The sequence below is a fragment of the Dermacentor variabilis genome, chromosome 3 (assembly GCF_050947875.1).
Source record: "Dermacentor variabilis isolate Ectoservices chromosome 3, ASM5094787v1, whole genome shotgun sequence".
NCBI classification, from domain to species: domain Eukaryota; kingdom Metazoa; phylum Arthropoda; class Arachnida; order Ixodida; family Ixodidae; genus Dermacentor; species Dermacentor variabilis.
In genome coordinates, this window is record NC_134570.1 from 235,830,892 (window position 1) to 235,852,950 (window position 22,059).

The 22,059-nt window shown below is 45.8% G+C and overlaps 1 protein-coding gene across 1 annotated transcript in view; it reads left to right on the forward strand.

Annotated features, from left to right (window-relative positions):
- LOC142575054 (4-pyridoxate dehydrogenase-like) overlaps positions 1–22,059 on the forward strand; it is a 237,371-nt gene that overhangs the window by 123,331 nt on the left and 91,981 nt on the right. The gene's annotated exons all lie outside the window — the stretch shown is intronic.

Here is a 22,059-nt window from a genome sequence, read left to right on the forward strand (position 1 = left end):
GGTATTACATAGGGGGGGGGGGTACAAACATGAGATATACACAAGAAAAAACTACATAAAATAAACATACACACAAGGAACATAAAATATATAGATATGAACAAGGGGTAAATGCACTTAGTCATGAAAACACAAGAACATTTTACATAATATGTTAATATGTGCATATAGGCATAAGTAATATCTAATCTCCTACCACTAACCGTTTTCTTGCAACAAAGTTTGGAAAGATGGTAGGCTAACTTCAGTAGCTATGCGTGATGGTAGGTTATTCCATTCTATTATTGTGCGAGGAATAAATGATTTTGCGTAGAGCGACGAGCTGCACATTATGCGTTTTACTTTGTTAGCGTGGTCACGGCGCGGGAAAACTGCAGGGGGTGGTGAAAAGAAGTCTTCGTGAAGCGTGGAATGGTGATAAAGTTTATGAAATAAGGTTCGGCGAGCAAACTGGCGTCGACGTGATAGTGATTCCAACTCGGCACGTTGTTTTAACGATGTGACGCTGGTGAAGCGTGAATAATCGGAAAAGATGAAGCGAACAGCACGGTTTTGCAAAGATTCAATGTTGTTGATTATGTATGCTTGATCGGGATCCCATATGGCAGAAGCATATTGAATTTTTGGGCGGATCAGCGTGATATAAGCAAGTTTTTTTAAGTGAGAAGGTGCGTGCTTGAGGTTACGTTTAAGAAGACCGAGTGCTCGGTTAGCTGATGCTAAGACGGTGTTAATATGGTAATGCCAGGTTAAGTCAGACTGAAGATGAAGGCCAAGATACTTGTAAGTTGGCGCAAGCTCTACTCTAGCATTATTGAGAAAGTAGGTGGTAGGAAGTCGAGTGGAATGGTTGGTAAATGACATTAGCTTGGTTTTAGATGTATTTAAAGACATTAACCACGAAGAGCACCAAGCGGTCACAGCATCAAGATCAGTTTGTAAGGAAAGTCGGTCAGCGTCATTGCTAATATTACGATATATAACACAATCATCTGCGAATAATCGAATTCGAGATGAGACACATTTGGGTAGATCATTAATGAAAATTAAGAAAAGTAGGGGACCGAGGACGCTGCCCTGGGGGACTCCAGATGTTAAAGGAACAGAAGAAGAGTTACAGCCATTAGCACAGGTAAACTGTTGTCTGTTGGAGAGAAAATCTTTAATCCATGCAAGAACGTTTGGGTGAATATTTAAGTGTGTTAATTTGATTAGAAGCCTGTGATGAGGAACGCGATCAAAAGCTTTAGAGAAGTCAAGAAACACTGCGTCAACTTGGAATCCTTCGTTAAATGAGGAAAATATATCGTTAGTAAATCCGGTGAGCTGAGTGTCGCATGAATAACCCCTGCGAAAACCGTGCTGGTACTTCAAGATGATATCATGGTCTTCTAGGTAGTTGATGACTTGTGTGTGTATGACGTGCTCGAGAAGTTTACATATGTTGCTAGTTAATGAGATAGGACGATAGTTAAGTGGGACAGAGCGATCACCTGATTTAAATATTGGTATTACTTTAGCTATTTGCTAGTCATGAGGAATAATGCCAGATGATAATGATTGTGAAAACATGGCTGATAACACTTGGAAAATGTTTAAAGAAGCGTTTTTAAGTACCTTCTTATTGAAACCAAGATGATCAGAGCTAGTAGTAGTTTTGAGGTTATTCAACAGGGCAAGAATACCCGAATCACTGATGACAATTTCTGGCATGGAAATGTTAGGCAATGGCTCTAATATAGGCGAAGAAGTTATATCTTCATTGGTGAATACTGATGAAAATGCATCGTTTAGAAGCTGCGAACACTCAGTTTCAGTGACTGGTTGTCCGTCAGCATTAATTAGTACTATATCAGGATAGGAACTCGGATTGATAATGCACCAGAATCTATGAGAATTATTGGTTAACATGTTACCAGCTATACTCTTCTTAATCAGGAATCCGACTCTTAGTTTTCTTCTCTCCGCTAAGCCCCGGTACCACAGGACGTGCCCGCTTTTTAGCACTGTATATGCTTCTTTCGGCCTCCTAACTTCACTGAGCCCTATTATATCCCATTTACTGTCCTCTATTTCATCCAATAGCACTGCTAGACTCGCCTCACTAGATAACGTTCTAGCGTTAAACGTTGCCAGGTTCATACTGCAATGGCCGCCTGTCCGGAGCCAGTGATTCTTAGCACCCTCTGCTGCGTCGCAGGTCTCACCGCCGCCGTGGTCAGTTGCTTCACAGCTGCTGGGGACTTAGGGCCGAGGTTTGATTGTTGTGTTCATATGGGAGGTTGTGGCCAAGTACTGCACCAGGGTGGCCAATCCTTCTCTGGTGAGCGAGTGCGTTACTGGTTCTGGTCACCGGGATCAGGCCACATTCCAGGCCTCGCGGATTTTTTTTTAATCCGGTGGAAAATTGCCGGCACCGGGATTCGAACCGCGGACTTCTTGCATGCGAGGCGGGTGTTCTACCTCTTTGCCACCGCTGCACTGCAGGAGGCGGTAATAAGTAAGGTACCGGTATGTAATTTAAAGAAGAAAGATTTCGTGGCTCGTTGAACTGGCATCATCTTTATCCTTTTCAATACGTCTGTGCCTGGGCCTCCACTGTACACGGCTCTGTACATGGGTACAAGCAAAACACTGTCATTCAAATCACGGTATAACTTTTTCGTTTTGCACCCCACAAATATTCACTTGAAAAACGAACACGCAAAAAAGAAACACTATCAACTATTTCCCGAAAGAAACCACGGACATGTCCCGGCATTATTTTGGTACCTACTACAAATTCTGTAAGTGCTTTTGAAAGCCTCATTTGAACCACAGTGCGCAGAAATGGGTCGTTTGTATCTCGAAAGAAGAAGAATCTGTTCACCAGTTGACGCAAGAAGCGGTGCGCCAACCCCAGACCACCATCCTTCACACGTCGGAAGAGATTACCTCGGCTGCATCGCTCCCAGCTCGATGCCCACACGAATACAGCGAACACGCGGTGCAGTTTCTGTACATTAATCCGAGAGCACTGTAGGACCTGCATTACGTACCAGATCTTTGTCACGAGAAACATGTTGCACGCTGTAGCTCTCGCGAACATTGACAAGTGACCGTCGTTCCATCGGTCGGCTTTTTCTTTTACCTCTTTTGCCCGCTCCTTCCAGTACTCGCCACTGTCCTTGTAGGCACCAAGGGGCGCGCCAAGGTACTTAACTGGCGTCGGGACCCAGTTTAAGTTCGAAAAGTGGTCTGGTGTGGACGGCCATCTTCCATGCCAAAACCCCAAAAATTTCTGCCAGTTCACGAAGCTATTATTGACGTTACCAAACTGTCTGACGATACTCACAGTGTTCAATACACCTTGCGTACCTTTACAGCATACAGCCACATCGTCAGCATATGCCAATACCTTAACCTCTGCTGATTGAGGACAATCCCCCTTAATGCGTTCATTTTCGATGATGGCCTGACATAGAGTTTCTATGTAAACACAAAACAGGAGTGGACTGAGTGGACAACCCTGGCGAACGGAGCGCTTAAGGTTGGTGGGGCCCCCAACGTCGGGTTAAGTATAAGTCTCGTATAGCAGCTCCGATACGCCATGGTCATCCCCTCAGTGATTTTGTGGCCAAAATTAACGTTTTCAAGGATGGCTAACAATATCTCGTGAAAAACACAATCAAATGCCTTCTCCAAGTCTAACTGGAAGATTGCTACTGCATCGCACATGGCGTCACAACGCTCCAGCACACACTTCATCTTATGGATGTTAGTGAAAATAGTTCTTCCACGAATGCCACACGTCTGGTGTGGGCCGACTACTGCCTGAATAACTGACTGGACCCGTCGTGCCAACAACTTCATCAATATTTTGTAGTCGCAGTTAGTAAGCGCTATAAGTCTGTAGGAGGAAAGTTGCTTGAGCTTTTCGGTCTCTTCTGTTTTCGGTATCAGTGGTGTATGGGACTGGCCAAAGGATGGTGAAAGTATTTTCAGTAGATGTGCTTCATGGAAAAATGCGGTTAAGATAGGAGCTAGGTGGTTTTGAACGATTTGTACCAAGCGGCACAAAGACAGTCTGGTCCTGGTGCCTTGCCAGGGTTCAGGTGTTCGATGGCCTTTATCACTTCCTGTTCTGTTATTCGCCTTTCCAACGTTTCTTTAACTTCACTCGACAGCTGTGGCATTCGTTGCAAAAATAGATCCTTGAAAACGTGCATGTTCACAGGCCTGAATGCAAAATGCTTTTGGTAATGTTCAAAGAAAGCAGGCCCTATATTATTGCTATTGATTAATACCACCCCTTCATATTCGATAGCGTCAATCTGCTTACGTCTCGAGTGCTTTTTTTTTTCTAGTCCCATTGCTCTTTTCGTTGGCGTTTCGCCGCATGATAGCCTTTCTGCTCTCGCGGGCACGAAGGCACCTCGGAAGCGCTCTTCGTCGAACACCTCGAGCTTCTTCTCAACCGCGCGCATATATTCTTGATAGGCGCCCGGTTGCATGCATTCGAGCTTCGCAAATTTTTCCAATAATGTTTTTAAATCCTTTTCTCTGGCCTTTTCTTCATATCGCAGTACGCTACTTCTTTCAATTGCCTTCATTTCAATGGTTTGTTTCAGCAACTCCCATTCCTCACCACGCTTCATAGAGCTGTCTATTCCAAAAGAATTCAGAGCAGCCACTACCTTTTCGTTAAAGGTTTCATTCAGTAGCAGTTCTGCATTCATCTTCCAGAGTTCCCAGACGAATTTGTTTCGTTCTTTCTTGCTGCCCACCCTGCATTTTACTAGGCAGGGGTCAGAATATGATATGGCTGTAACTGTATAGCACTGGCATTTTTCTACTAAATCATATGAAAGATAGGTACGGTCTAATCGTGCGTGACTTGTGCCCTGAAAGTGACTGTGATCACGTCTCTGTGAGCCCTAAAACAGTCAGCGATATCTTCTAATTCGAATTCGTGGATTATCTGCGCTAGGATGTCGCTGCTTTTGTCATAAACTGCGCGTCGTGTAGACCTATCCTCGGCGTTCAATACGCAATTGAAATCCCCAACACAGGCTATCGTTTTTTGCACAGAGAAGTGATGTATTAGGTTCAAGAAGAAAGTTGCCCTCACTTTTACCGTATTAAGTGCATAAATGCACAACACGCGCCCTTGGACGTGGCAATAACTGAAGTCACAAACGACAATTCGACCGGAAGTGCACGAGAAGTAACCCTCTATGACAAGACCAGGGAGCTTCCTCACGAACAGCCCACATCACGCTGAAGTCCCTAAGGCGTGGCTCACTACAGTATAGTAGTTATACGTGAACCTCTGCACCATGCTCCTGGTCTCCTCCTCGCCGTCTGCCTTGGTTTCTTGCTCTGCTAAAACGTCGAGGCCGTGTTCCACTAGTAGTCTATACACCTGACTCTGTTTCCTTTTGGCAGCCAGACCTCGAACCTTTAGCGTGCCTAGGCTAAGCGACGGGTAGGTAGCCGTTACTGATTTAAACAGGAGGGGAAAAGGCCCGGATCATGGTGCTCACCTTAACGTCTAGCTCACTGATAGACGCCTCCGTGGCCATCCGGTGGCTGTCGCCCGAGTTCGTCTCTGTTCGGCTTCGCCGCAAGCCTACGGTTGGCCTCCAGGTTCTGCTTAGGCTTGAGGGCGGAACGCCTTCCTGGAAAGGTCTTAGCGGGCGGTGACTCGGAGTCACCGCTGGCCTTTCCGTCGACTTTCTCCTCCTGCTGTAGGGACCTCTTCACCGGTGCCTAGACGCTTTCGACGCAGGCGCTAGCAAGGGTCGCGTTGTCGTTTTGCGCTGCCTCCGTAGTATCAGTAGCCGGCTTGCGGCTCTCGTTTTTTTTTTCTGGGCCGCCCTCACACTGTCTAGTGTGGTTTCTGGCTCGTCGGGAGGAGGGACATTATTCGGTCCTCCTTTAGTCGGCGCCGTTGTTCCGCTCGGTTCTGGCGCCGTATTGTCGTTTCCAGCTCCCTTGGCCGCGGTCACGTCCATCATGTGGTCTGATGTCAACGGCTCGCTCTCCGCCGACCCCGCGGCTACTGCGTATGAACGTACACAGTCCGCGTCGTTGTGTCCGAAAAGCCTGCAGCGGGAGCAACGGGGTACCTTACACTCTCGACGAACGTGATCAGAGCCTCGGCAGAGCAGGCACTGCATGGGACGACCTGGTCTCCGACCAGCGCAAGCTCGTAGGCGACGCAGATCTGGTGGGGCAGGTCGTCAACTTTCATTCCAGTCTTCAGCTGCAGCAGCACTGCTCGGGTCGTCGAGCCCTTGTCGGAAACGCCATCCTCTCGCCAGCGCTCCCGAATTATTTCCGTAACTTTTCCAGCGCAGTCTTTACGTCTTCATCATCCACACCATGAAGAAGCCAGCGGAGACGAAGCTTCTCCTGCTGTTCTATAGGATCGATGACCAGGCAGCGACGCCGCTTGACCTGAAGCTCCTTCAGTGCAGCCAGCTTTTCGGCCGCCTCGGCCGTCTTCATCGTCACCACCCATACGTGGTTGATTTGGTACGCTCCAAGGGCAACGATGCCAGAGAGCATACCAAGGTGGTGATAAACTTTATTGAAAGGGGTAAGGGTAAAGAGGGACGTGGCTGAGGGTTTGGGCTGAAGTAAGGCCCTGGGCCTGCTTGGCCTTTTCCGCCCAGTCCAGCAGTTCAAGTTGTCGGTCGACGTCCCCGGAACTGAGCCAGGCTGTCCAGTCAGTCTCGCTGCTGACGGGGGGACGAGAGAACGGGAGCGAGGTGCATTCCCACATTATGTGTGTGAATGTTCCTGTTTCTGAACAGAGCCAACATTTGTCGCTTTCCTTGCGCCCCCCTCTGTGATTTTGTTAATGTATTTTGGCAAGAGCTTGAAGCGCGTCCCGAAAATCCTCTACGCGAAACGGGCGAACACGAGTGTCGCCGCGCAAAAAAACTGTGTTTAACACGATGCGTCCTGTAGGTAGCGGAGGCAAAAAAATTGGAGGCTTATCAAGGTTAAGCCCATGGATGCTTCGCATCCACTGGGCTTAACCTTAGCGTATCCTTAGCGTTTCGAGGCATCTTGACCGCATACATGCCCGGCGCAAAGACGCTGGCGCGGTTGCGGGCACAGAGACTGACGCGACGGCGGGCGCGCGCCGCTTCATCCCTGGCGTGACGTCACATATCACGTGATGCAGCGATGGTGGCGCCGCCGACGCGTCGCGCGCGACGGCGCGACCCGAAGCGTGGAGGCCTCCGCCGGGCGACGTCCGACGGCGCGATATGAGGCCCCATCTGCAGCCGGTGTGACGTCATCACGTGACGTCACATCGTGTGATCTCACTTCAGGGTCAATGGTGGCCACCGCCGGGAGGCGACCGACGGCGCGATATGAGGCCCAATCTGCAGCCGGTGTGACGTCATCACGTGACGTCATGTCACGTGACCTACTTGAAGGACACTTGAAGGCCAATGGTGGCCACCGCCGGGAGGCGACCGACGGCGCGATATGAGGCCCCATCTGCAGCCTGTGTGACGTCATCACGTGACGTCATGTCACGTGACCCCACTTCAGGGTCAATGGTGGCCACCGCCGGGCGTCGCGCGAAGGCCCGAAACCTACGTTAATATGCTTCGCATAATAATCTGGAAATCCTTATCTTCCTCCGTCAAAAGCCTGTTGCCGCGGCTAACAGCCGCATATGCCGCTCCATTGGAGCCCATGATCCCGCGATCCGTTCAGCTCGGGAGCCGGAAGCACATATTGCAAATGAGCATATAGCTGGTAGCAATGGAATAATATATGGGCGTGCGTACGACGACTTACATCGCGAAAGGCCATTTTGAAAAGAATATCCAACAGGTGAGGCTCGAACTCACGACCCCGGCATGGCTCACGAAAACTGTCCTATGGGTACCGTGCGGTAACCAATTGTGCCACTGGGGATTGCCAGCAGCAGATATACCAAATGAGCGTATACCTGTTAGCAATGGAATAAGATATGTGCGTGCGTACGACGACTTATATCGCGAATGGCGATTACAAAAAGAATATCCAACATGTGAAGCTCGAACTCACAACCGCGGTATGGCTCACGAAAACTGTCCTATGGGTACCGTGCGGTAACCAATTGTGCCACTGGGGATTGCCAGCAGCAGATATACCAAATGAGCATATACCTGTTAGCAATGGAATAAGGTATGTGCGTGCGTACGGCGACTTATATCGCGAATGGCGATTACAAAAAGAATATCCAACATGTGAAGCTCGAACTCACAACCGCGGTATGGCTCACGAAAACTGTCCTATGGGTACCGTGCGGTAACCAATTGTGCCACTGGGGATTGCCAGCAGCAGATATACCAAATGAGCATATACCTGTTAGCAATGGAATAAGATATGTGCGTGCGTACGACGACTTATATCGCGAATGGCGATTATAAAAAGAATATCCAACATGTGAAGCTCGAACTCACAACCGCGGTATGGCTCACGAAAACTGTCCTATGGGTACCGTGCGGTAACCAATTGCGCTACTGGGGATTGGATGCGGGAGATATGCCAAATGAGCATATATCTGGTAGCAATAGAATAATAAATGGGCGTGCGTACGACGACTTATTTCTCGAATGGCGATTATAAAAAGAATATGCAGCCGGTGAGGCTCGAACTCTCGACCCCGGCATGGCTCACGAGAACTGCCGCATAAGTACCGTGCGCTAACCAATTGCGCCACTGGGGACTGAGCGCAGCCGAAACCTATGTGAGCATATATCGCGGAACAATAGAATGAAAAACTGGCGCGTATGAGTACTTTTTTTCGAATTTCGTACATAAACCAACTTTCCCCAGGTGAGGCTTGAACTCACAACCCCGGCATGGCTCACGAGAACTGTCGTATAAGTAGCGTGCGCTAACCAATTGCGCCTCTGGGAATTTTTTTTATTTATTACAGGTCTTTGGCAGAACGTGCAGTTTGCACACATCACAGTATCACAAATGGAATATATTCAAAAAAATAAAGAAAGAAGAGTGAAACCCTACAACAAAGCCGCCTGTCCTTATTGGAAGGCGTTGCCAAATTAAAATTCCTTCATGGCTGTCAGAGGTTCTAGCCTCCACAGCCACTCCGGAACCCATCGTTGCATTTTCTGTATTTCAATAAATCGTGACATGCGTTGTCTGAAATAAACACGAGCAGGCCTAGTCTCAGGATCAAAATAGTAGCCTGCCATGCGAGCCCGCCATATACAGTGAAGAGCGTTCAACATAATAAAGTCGTATGGAACCCCGTCATCATCCTTAATTGTCAGATACCTGATCCCTTGGGTGTCCACCGGCAACTTTTTTTTCAGGGTTCGGTTTAAGACGTCCCAGAAAAAAAAACCTTCCAACATTCCAAGAAAACGTGATCTATCTTTTCCTGCTTTTTGCAGATCAAGCAGTGCGTTCCCCATGGTACAATAAAACCCCGTTCTTCCATGAAAGTCTTCACGGAGAGCGTTCCGGTGTGAAGCTTTAAAAAAAGGTTTTACCCCTGGTTGCACCTCCATGCGTTTTGCCCGTTTAAGTACATCAAGTCCTGGCCCTCCACTGTATATGGCTCTGTGTAACGGCCCTGGGAAAACAATGTCGCACACATCTTTATACAATCTTTTCCTTTTCACTTCACAAAGGTAATCCATTGAAAATCTAACAGGAAGAAATCTTACATTGTCGACTACATCCTTAAAGTTGCCACGAAGTGATCCGATCACGCTTGCCGTAAGAACAACATATGCCGGCAAAGCGCCGCTCAACCTGAGCTGACATACGGCGTGCAGAAAAGGATCGCGCAGATCGCGAAAAAACAACAATCGGTTTACTAGTTGTCTAACAAAAAGATGCGCCAAACCCACACCCCCGCCCTTCACTCTTCTGAACAAATTTGTTTGGCTGCAACTTTCTGATGTGGACACGCAGACGAAAACCGCAAACACCCTGTGCAGCGTTTGCACATTCGCTCTCGAACAATACAACGCTTGCATGACATAATATAACTTAGTGACAAAAAACCATATTACAGACTGTCGCCCTTGCAAAAATAGACATGTTCGTACTTTTCCATCTGTCCTCCTTTTCTTTCGTTTCATCGGCTTGCTCCCTCCAATATTCATCGCTACGATTGTAGCTGTTGAGAGGAGCACCCAAGATACCTCGTCGGCGTTGTCACCCAGTTGACGTTGGTGAAATTGTCCGGTGCAGAAACCCATTCCCCGTGCCACAGCCCTAGGGATTTGCCCCAATTTATTCTACTACCCGTGACATCACAGAAACGTTTCACTACCGATACTGTTTTCATTACACTTGGTTCGTCTGTGCAACACACTGCAATGTCATCTGCATACGCGAGTAGCTTCACCTCTGTCGCTGCTAATCTGAAACCACGTATTTTGTCATTTCCTTTAATTACTACACACATTGCTTCTATATAGATAGCAAATAATAGCGGACTGAGGCGACAGCCTTGACGTACTGAACGCATTATGTTATTGGGCGCCCCCAGAGATTATTAACAATTAATCTTGTTGTGCAATTCTGGTACGCCAAGGCCACGCCTGCAGTGATGATGGAACCGTCATTAACATGATCCAAGATGGCAAATAAAATAACGTGAGCGCCACAATCGAACGCTTTCTCCAGCTCAAGCTGAAGAACTGCAACGCCGCATCTTGTGGATGTTCGAAAAATGGACCGTCTCTTGATGCAGTAAGTTTGGTGGTCTGCGACCATTCGTTGATGACCCCTTGAAGTCTGGTAGCTAAAATCTTTATAAAGATCTTGTAATGAATGCTTGTTAGTGATATAGGTCTATTGGATGACACGAAGCTGAGTTTGTCTCTTTGATCACTCTTAGGTGTTAGTATTGTGTGCACTTTTCCAAAGGAAGGGGGAAATGATTTCTTCTCGTCCGCGTCATTAAATACGTCTGCTAATAATAGGGCCAAATCTCTTTTGAAAGCCTTATATAACCCCACACAGAGTCCATCAGGCCCAGGCGACTTGCCCGAGTTCAAATCGCCGATTGCCTTTTCGACTTCCTCCTCGGTAATGTTGCTTTCTAATCGTTCTTTGGCGTCATCCCCAAGTCTCGGCATGCGCTGAAGAAAATCGGCTCTAAAACTCTCTACATTCACTGCCTGGTAGTACAGAAACTGGTAGTACAGAAAGAAGGCGCGTCCTATGCTCTCGTTGACGCCGACAACAACCACGTTCATTAAAATCTGATCCTCATGGTTTCGTCGTCCGTGCGCCTTCTCGAGTCCAGGCGCCCTTTTTGTGGGCGTCTCCCCCGCCGCTAATGCATTTGCTCGTGCACGCACGATGGCACCTTGATAACGCTCTTTGTCGAACTGCTCAAGCTTTTCTTTGATGTTTAGCACATCGTCTTTTACGCACCAGGCTCTCTGCATTGAAGTGTTATCAGCTGTTGAAGCACTCTTCGCAAACCCTTTTCTTTCATTGCCATCTCAAATATTAGACAACTTGACCTTTCTACGGCTTTCATTTTACCCTTTTGTTTAAAACATTCCCACTTCTCTGCGATTGTTCCCGTTACATCACTGCGTACTTCATTATTCGCATCCCGCATGGCCTTTAAAGAAGACTGGTCCTTTAGCAACAAGGCATTCAGTTTCCCCATCTCCCAAATAAACACGTTTCCGTTTCCCTATACCTACGTTACATTTTATTTATTTATTTATTTATTTCAGAAGACTGCATGCATTTGCTTGGCCCAAGCAGGAATGAATTTACATTGTTAAATAACCAAGAGAATAAAATTTATACAGTATTAGCAGCACACGCATATCAAAAGAATAAACCAAAAAATTGTACAATATTTGCAGCACACGGATGCCAAAAGAATAAACCAAAAGAATAAAATTTATACAGTATTAGCAGCACAAGATACAAAACATACATATTATCAGGTAAGTGGACAATGTAAGGCATCAGAAAAATTTTGTGATGAAAAAACAGATGCCGGTAACGAATTCCAATCTTGCACTGTTCTAGGGAAAAAACTGTATTTAAAGCTGTTAGTTTTGGCGAAGAGGGGAGCAAGTGAATGCTCATGAACGCTCCGAGTCCTTCTCACTAGAGTAGGCTTAATGCGCTCTGGAAGCAGGAGCTTATTTTTTTCTGTTAAACTATATTGAACAAGAATATCAACCTATTAATCTTTCTGCGGGTTTCTAGTGTAGGAATGTTATTTCAGGTCATTAACTGCAAGGGAGTGTCTTCCCTTTTGTATTTTCCGTATATAAACCTAACCGCTTTCCTATTGACTTTTTCAAAAATCATTATATCTTTTTCGTGTATGGGTCCCACACTACTGAAGCATATTCAAGTAAAGACCGCACACAAGTTTCGGAAGCCAATTTTTTTATGTGTGTAGGGGCAGTTTTTAGCGTTCTTCGTAAAACCCATAGCTTTCGAAATGCAGCTGTAGAAATATTAGTAATGTGAGCCGACCATATTAACTTATTGTCAAGTGTTATACCTAAATATTTATATTTCTCAACTTCCAGAATCATGTTGCCGCGAAGAAAGTAAGGAAGCAAACTGGGAGACTTTTTTCTAGTTATACGTACGAGAACAGTTTTTTCACTATTAAGTTCCATAGCCCATTTCCGACACCTTTCTTCAATGGCAAAAACTGCTTTTTGTACAGAGTGGTCATGTTCTGATGAAATTTGTTTAAACACAGCACAGTCCTCTGCGAATAACTTAACAGAGACATCTTCAGGAACAACTGTAACTAAATCATTTACATTTATTAAAAACAACAATGGTCCCAGCACACTTCCCTGAGGAAATCCTGAATGAACATTAACAACACTAGAAGCGGTCTTATTAATTTACACGTATTGCCGTCTGTCTGTAAGGTAGGCTTGAATCCATCGAATGATAAGAAATGGTATACCCATACATTCAATATTATAGAGAAGTTTGCCATGTGGCACCTTATCGAAGGCCTTGCTAAAATCAAAGAAAACGACGTCCATTTGCCCGGATATATCAAGCACCCGCGGAAATTCATGTACAGACGAAACAGTCTGAGTAACTGTGGATAACCCCTGCATAAACCCGTGCTGATTATCAGACAAAAGATTCTGATCGCTCAGGAACTTTCGCAGGTAACCGGCTACAATATGCTCCAACATCTTACAGCAACTGCATGTTATGGAAACAGGCCGATAATTTGAAACTGACAATCGATCACCTTTTTTATATACGGGAACTACACGTGCTATTTTGCGATCTGAAGGAATTTTTCCATTTGCTAATGAGAGTTTAAAAATGTCTGTGAGGCAACCTGATATTTGTTCTGCGTAACGCCTCAAAAATACATTCGGAAGACCATCGGGTCCAGAGGATTTTTTAGTGTCCAGTTTCAAGAGCATCGCCAGGACACCCTCATGAGTTACTTCAATGCCACCCTCTGGTGCAGCCACTGCTCTTATTTCATATTCATCTAATTCTGAAAACACCTCGTAGAAATATTGATTAAAATTCTCAGCTATTTCGGCAGCATCACTGATAATCGTCTCCCTAACTTTTATTTTAGTAAGTGCATCTTTGGGTTTACTCAAGTGCTGCCAAAATTTCTGCGGATCAGTCTTTAGAGACTCTGCTAATGTGTGTGTGAAATATTTAGTCCTGGCGCAACTCACTTTTGATAATAGGCCACGTTTGATTTCTGTAAACAGTGTCGTTGACGTCCCCTGCTTCTTACGATATCTCTTAAGTCTACGCTTAAGTGTATAATTTCACGAGTAATCCATGGATGTTTCCGCTTTTTAAGTATGTTTCTGTTTGGAACGTATTTTTAATGCAATGCCTAAGCACATTAGCGAACCATTGCCAACAGCTTTCCAGATCATCACATATAATCCCAACATTTTATTCAATATAGTCAATAATCGCCACATCGCCAGCTCTACTAAATTCCTTCACTGTAGCGACATCAAGCGCATGTGTTTTAAATTTTTTGACCTTCCAGGAAGGAGAAATTAACTTATGGCCAGATATGCCGGGTTCAATTGTAACAGTTCCTTCTCTAAATCCTTCACTAATGAACAGCAAGTCAAGAATTGATGTTCCGCGAGTACATTCAGTAACTATTTGGTTAAGACCAAGAGCTAGCATAACATCAAGGATTCTATCGCTCGTATGCGAGAATCCAAAAGACAGATTGTTCCAATTTAATAAAGGCAAAAGAAAGTCACCCGTTACAATCACATTCTTATTTCGTAACAACAGCAAGCGATCATACAATTTCCTCAAAAAGCTTTCATCCGCGTCTGGAGCACGATGAACTGCACAGAAATGAAACGCCGTTTCCTTCACTTCCTTCAAAAAAAGGCTTTCATGCTCAGCAATCTGGCTTTCTACGTCAACATCGACAAAGGATTTAACAACCATAGCAACACCACACCCTCTAGATCCTCGGTCCCGCCGATATAACTGATAACCTGGTGGGACTATGTCATCGTCACTGATTTGGTCGTGTAGCCAGGTTTCAGTTATGACACGCACGGGCGGATCCAAAGAGAGCAAACAATCTTCCAATTTATCTTTTTTGTTCACACTGCTTCTTGCATCGAAGGAAACTAACCGCACATCCGACGTATCTGGCCAGTAGCTTTCAGATAAGGATCTGGTGCTGCGCTCTATCAATGTTCTAGAGTTTAGAGCAACATCCCATTTATAGTACAGCCCATCGATCTTCAACTTGTCATAAACCAAGAAAACCTTACTTCCAGCCTTTTTTTCAAGTTTTGCACTTTGCCAAAGATGCTTTCGTTTGCACAACGTTTCCGCGCAGTAGTCATTATCGATTCTAATGTTTTTTCCCTTTAGTTTAGATACATTGCTCCAGACTGCTTGCTTTTCCCTATAGTCCTGAAAGTACATTATGACAGAGCGATTATAAGAACTTTTCCCCAGTCTATGGATTCGAGCTACAGATGAACACTGCACTCCCAATTAAGCAGTAAAGAGATCATCGATAACTTTTCTGCAAAAGTCAGACTCTGATTCAATAGGATGTTCCTTTACGCCAAAAACAATTAAATTTCTAAATCTTTGAGTCTGGCCTGATGCCGTGTAAGTGCATCCTGCACACCATTCAAAGCTATGCTAATGTTGTCAATCCCATCTGTTTTCATCTGCAGATCTTTTATTTTTGCCTCTATGTTATTCAAGCGATCACCAAAGTTCCCCAGTGCCCTTTCTGTTGCCTCTAAACGAGACCTAATGTCTTTCTGCCCCTCAATGAGTGTCTGAAACATTTCATCAACTGTTGGGCATGGATTCATTTCTATATCTCCACAAACAAGCAGCATACATGAGCAATAGCAGCTATAGGCACAGCCTAGACATGTGCGTGGGCACGGCAGGAGAACAAGAAACCTATCGTCAGATCGTATGGTGCACACATAACTTACCTGTACCAGGAAAAGACGTAGCATTTTGAGCACCTTGCCCGCAGCGCTTTCGCCGTGCCCACTGAAGACGGACGGGTGTGGTGCCGAATTTATAGGGTCAAGGGCTGATGCCGTCATAGTCGATGACGTCCGATATCCATGTACCTGTGGCATCCCCACGGTGACGGCGCTGCCACATGTGCTATCTTTGGTGACGAATTCTGTTGAAACTTGATGAAGCTCGGCGATAGTCTGCGAAGATGCATGCGTACTTGACAGCAGCAGGACCTGTACCAGGAAAAGACGTAGCATTTTGAGCACCTTGCCCGCAGCGCTTTCGCCGTGCCCACTCTGACAGTGATCTGAGAACAACACAGGTACTACACAATAACCGTGGTATCTTGGAATTTTATCCAGCGAAACGTAGATTCGGTCCAGTCGCGCATGGCTACTGCCCTGAAAACGTGTAAAAGTCACGTCACGCTCCCCTTCCAAACACTCAAAAACGTCGTCGAGTTCATTTTCACTAATTAGTTTTGATAAGACTTCACTGCTTCTGTCACGCACACCGGCATTATTAGTCTCCTAACAGCATACCGCGCTTATCGCATCGAACATACTGCGAAAGGTTCGAAAAGAAAAGGGCGCGCTCTTCTACTGAATTCAGCGCATTAGGCATATGACGCGGAACTCAACATCACACAAAACAATATCACAAAAAACAATCCTTCCAGACTGGCAAGAAAAAATACTTTGAATGTGCAGTCCAGGCACTTTCTTCACAAAAGAAGACACCCCCCAGCCGGGCCTAACGCATGGCTTACCACCGCAAAATACTTAGTCGTGATACGGCGCACCACGCTCCCGGTCACCTCCTCCCCGTCAACCTTAGCCTCCTGGACGGCTAATACGTCTACATCGTGGTCAGTGATCAACCATAGGACCTGACTTTGCCTACGACTTGCCGCCAACCCTCTTACATGTAAAGTGGCAATATTAAGGGACGGTATCTGAGCCATGTTGAGCTGAAGAGAAAAGTAGGCCCGGTTAGGTTCTATGCACCTTACCAATTCCCCCCAAAAAGTAAGAAACAAAAAATGAACAGATACACCTTTGGCAAAGATATGATATACACATTAGTTAGCGGCAAAAAGAATAACGTGTACACAATGCAAAAATTCCTCAACGCATGAGGCCGACATGACTGAGTCGGGGAGCGCATTCCATTCCGAAATACCTCTCGGGACAAAGCTGTATTTAAAACAGTCTTTTCTTACTTGAGGAGGTGTGATGTACTGGCTACGACGATGTCTGGCTATGACGAAATCTTTCACCTTGTACGGTCTCGCACGTACATCACCGTGCAGAAAGACGGTATTAATCACCACTTGTCCTTCAGGCAGTTGCGGCAAAATAAAGGCATGCTCCTTATCGTCGCTTAGCCTGTTTCCGCAGCCAAAAGTGGCAGCAGTCGCTGCTCCACTGGAGCCCATGGTTCTGCTGACCCCTCAGCAGAATGGCGCCACTGGGGGTTGAGTGCTGCAGAAGCCTAAGCGAGCATATTTCGGGCAACAATGGAACAATAAATTGGCGAGCGTAAGATGACTTATTATTGGAATGGCGATTACACAAAGTTATTCCCTAGGTGAGGATTGAACTGAAACCCCCGCATCGGTCACAAAAACTATCCTGTAAGCACCCTGCGCTAACCCATCGCGCCATTGGGGATTTTTTTCCTTTATTGCCAGTCCTCGACATGTCAAAACAAGAATTGCTTAAATGATGTACACAAAGACCAAAGAAAAAAAAACGAATTAATACACATACCAAACAAAGAGCAATAACTAGGGTGGTTGCTTGGGCTAGTTGGTAATTCATGATCAAAAATAACGTACAGCGCAAAGGACAAGGACAGCGATAGACGACATACACAGCGCTGACTTCCAACAAGATTTTATTGCGTTGCCACATCGTGTGTATATATACAAGAAGAGGCATGCGCAGAAAATGTGCGACAGTCACAGGGGGTGTCCTAACAGCAAGTCATTGAACTAAGAACATGGTCACCTGAAAAAATAAAAATTACGATTACTATCTCTTTAGAAACGCGACTTCACCAGGGGTCAGCGCGATTGAGGGCGCACTAACGCAAATACTGCCAAGTTTTCTGATGAAATCAGCTTCCACAATTTCCCGGGTGAGCTGTGAGCAGTGTCTCGCTAAAACTTGCGTATATTCAAAGAATGGCACGCAGCCGCAGTCCGGAAATGGATGCCCAAGTGGCCTTGTACAGTGCTGCGGACGTTGTTGCAATGCTCTCTTAGTCGATCGTTTAAGCACCTGCCCGTCTGTCCTACATATTTACTGCTGCAAGACAGGGGAATTTGGTAGACTACATTAGTTGTGCACGTCACAAGCCGTTTTCTGTGCCCGACAGAACAACAACTCTGATGCGATTTAGGCGCATTTACACGCTTACAGAGCCTTGCCAATTTTTCCGGCGCTGAGAAAACGACTGTGATCCCTGCACGCTGCCCAATTTTCTTCAGCCTATGGGACACATCATGCACATATGGCAGCACTGCAAACCTGCGTCTTTCAGCCCGCTGGTTCCCTGCTTGAGCGGGATCATCACGTTTTGTGCGCCTCAGAAGCTGTTCCGCTATGGCTGAAATTAAGGGTAAAGGGTAACCAGCCCAAGAAAGATGATCAACCTGAGCGGCAAGACTATGTTGCACCTGGTGTGGGCACGATTTATTGAGGCTGTTAATGAGACATAACTTTATAATACCTCGTTTAACGAGTTTTGAGTTTGCGGAGTTAAAGGGCAAGAGTGGCTTCTTACTTCTCGGTTCGAAGCACCAGCACACATGTTTGTTAGCAAGGCTCAGCCTGAGGTCTAGAAAGCGCAAGGAATCATCGATGGGGACCTCATGCGTAAGTTCTAGAGGCTCCAGCTCTTTCTTAAAGAAATCGAAGACTTCAGAAACAGCAGGCTCAAAAGCGGGTTTAGTGCAATCAATAAATATCAGGTAGTCGTCCACAAACCTGCACACCTTGACAACAGGGGACGAGGCTAGGTGACCATGAATATTGCGATCATGATGAGCTAGGTAAATATCACTTAGTACGGGCGCAAGACATGATCCTATACAAACACCTTTCTTTTGTATGAAATTTTTTTCATTCCATGAGATGTAAGTTGATTTCAAGTAGAAGGTGAGCAATTCAAGAAAGCCGCTAACAGAAACACCTGCGGCAATTTGAAAGCCAACTGCTCCAAAGTCATCAATACATTCTTCAACAACCAGAAGCAACTTGTCATGCGGAAGTGAATAGTACAGATCTTTAACGTCGATCGAGAACATCTTGAGTCCCTTTTCATTCTCTTTTAAAAAACTAATAACTTCACCAGAGTGTCTAACGAGAAAAGGATCGTCAATGGTTAGAAGGTTTAGTTTATCTTGCAAAAACAAGCCAACAGCTTTCTGCCAAGTCGCTGCTTCAGTTACGATAACCCGCAGAGGGCAGTCATTCTTATGCGTCTTAGCTGAGAAGAAAATGTCTAGGCTTAGCTTTTTAGTTTTTGATAATTGATAAACACAAAAGGTTCTAGGTATAGGGCAAAAAGTAAGGCTGAGGCCGAGCATCCTTATCTGATAGAACTGAGGATGTCAATTTTTTCACTGAGCGTCCTATTAACTACCAGGCGTGTTACACATTGCGAGTACGCCATCCTTGATCTATTAAGGAACACAGTTCAAACTTTCGCATGTTCTAACACGTTGAACAACACTTTGTGGGAGACACGATCAAAAGCTCTTTGTAAGTCTAGTCGCATCATTGCTATTCGGTCTCGTAAATCATCGCAAATCTACAAGATATTTCTTACTACGTGTATATTTGTCGTAATCCTGCGACTTCTTATGCCACATGTCTGGTGCGGTCCAACAATGTTTTGAGTGAAATTCTGCATTCTCTTGGCCAGCGCCTTCATGAAAATTTTGTAATCCGTATTGAAGAGACTAATGGGGTGATATGACGTCACAGACTGAAGTTTGATGTCATCATCCGTTCTGGGGGTTAAAACAGTGTGCGCTTCAGTGAAAGACCGTGGTAGCTTCTTTTCATACCCCTCTTCGGTAACTTCGAACAGCTTGCTGGGTATCTCTTCTTTAAACATGTTATAGAATTCTGCTGCGATTCCATCTGGGCCAGGTGTCTTTCCAGTGCTTTAGTCATCAATAGCTTTTTTTTTATCTCCTGTATACTGATAGGAGCCTCCAAACTTTTTTTTAGTTTCGTCGTCAAACTTGGGCACTAAAGAAAGGTAATCTTCATTAAATCCACACGCCATCGGAATACGTTTTCCAAGCAAGTCGCGATAGTGTTCAACAAACGCGTTCATTATCTGACTTTTTTCCTTTGTCAGTCTGCCATTGTACATTATTTCCTGAACTTCTTTTCTTTGCGCGTATTGCTCTTCGTCACTTAGTGCCCGCTTTGTCGGTGTTTCGCCCCATCCAAAGCTTTTATGTTCTTGACTTAATAATAGCACCTCTGTACTTCTCTTTATGTAAAAGTTCCAGCTTGTTCTTGGTATTTTTGATTTCTTCTGTGAAAGAGCCCGGTTTGACACTCTCTTCCATTAATAGCGCTTGCAGTTGCGACTGCAATTTCTTCTCATCTTGTTTCTTCTCAAAATTAACGTTAGTCGTTCGTTTTATAGCACTCAATTTAACATCTTGTTTAGAAGTTTGCCACCTCGTTTCCCAGTCATCTTTTCGAACTTATACAGCATCGTTAACGCTTCACTCACTTTTCTAGAGAAAAAGTCATCTTACATAATGTTGTTAAAATTTTCAGAGGTGCCAGTTGAACTTTGGCATTTTTTTTCTTTCTCCCAAGCGAGAATTTTACGAAACAGTGGTCGCTAAAAGACACTGGTATAACACCATATTCTTCACAACACATCACAAGGTCAAATGGGATGTAGGCTCTATCCAAACGCGCGTGACTTTGGCCCTGAAAATGGGCGAACTCAGCCCCGCCATTAGACATGCAGAGGGCCACATCTTCTAGTCCATTCTCTGCAATAAATTCCCTCAAAAACAGTGCGCTCTGATCGCTCAAATTTACACGTTAGGGGTGGTCCTCAATCGCGCACACACAGTTGAACTCACCAATTATTATCAAATATCTACTACAATCAAGAACCACCAACCTCTTCAAAGAATGCTTTTCTTTCGTTGTCACGATTTGGGGTGTACAAGGAAATCACGCGCCATTCAAAATTCAGTCACGAAAAATCACAAACCACGAAACGTCCACTCTCACTGCTTCTGATGCTCGTCTCCACTGCGCCCATCGATCATTTTATAAAAATTGCACACCCTCCCGATAAACCATCGGAATGTGAAACACAAACATTATACGTTGTGTGAAAAGGCGCAACAATTCGATCAGTTTCGTCCTCCCTGTGTACTATTGTTTCTTGCACGGCGATCACGTCTAAATCACGTTCCGCAAATAGCCTATTTAATTGGTGCTGGCGTCTTCTAGACGAAAGCCGGCGCACATTTAGAGTGGCGAAACGAACTGCTCTCTCAAGTCTAACAGCCGTCTTTATCTTTAAAAAGGGATGCGCTCACCAAACAGTCTGCGCCCCGATTTTGGGGTACACCCTCGGTGCCTTAGCCGTGTTGTCAAGTGGGCGGCTTAGCCGCCCTCTTCTCCCCCCTTCGGAACATTTGGCTTTGGGGTGGGACGCAGCCGCCGACTGGTGAACGCTTTCGTCGGCGGCTCACTGCTGCTGGCGTCCTTTGTCTCTGCACTGGTGTCGTCTCGTGGTCTCTTTCCCAGCGCACTGTTGTCTTCTGCTTTACGGCAATCCATGGCGTCCGCTTCGGCACTCTTGTTGAGCACTTCTGCTGTCCCGTTATTTCCACTCGTTTTGTTGGCACCACCCTCGATGAATTCGGAGCCTTGTATCTTGGCTTTTGAGTCTACTGCAATTTCTACCTGCGCAGTGGCTATCGAATTTTCCGCGGTAGCATTTTCCGCGTGCTTACTTCCTTTGGTGTTTGTCCCTTGCACTCCGGATCTTGTTGCAGAATTCACACATTCTTCTGCTTCCGCTTCGTCTATGGTGAGCTCGGATTTCTCCGTGCTCAACGTGGTCATGGCAGCTGCCGCATACGTCCTTGAGCAGTTTTCTACGGCGTGTCCAAAGCGTTTGCAGACGTTGCACCGCGGCACGCGGCAGTCTTTTCTTATGTGACCAATCTGTTGGCCGCGCAAGCACCTTGGCGCTCTTCTGGGCGCTACGACAAGGGCTAGCTCACCTCCGACGCGCAGCTGATGTGGTATATCGTCCAAAGTAACGTCAGCCTTCAGTCGCACCGCAGCTGTGCGTGTTATGGTTTTCTAGTGGCTGTAGCCGTCAAGGCTACAGTCCTATTTGCAAGACGTTTCCGTAGAGGTTCAGGGCGTTTCGCACGTCTTCGCGTACATGGTAGAGCAGCCAGTGAAGCTTCAGACGGACGTCGCGGTGGCTTTGATCAATTACGATGCATCTCCGGCCCTTGACCGTCAATTCCGGTTCGGC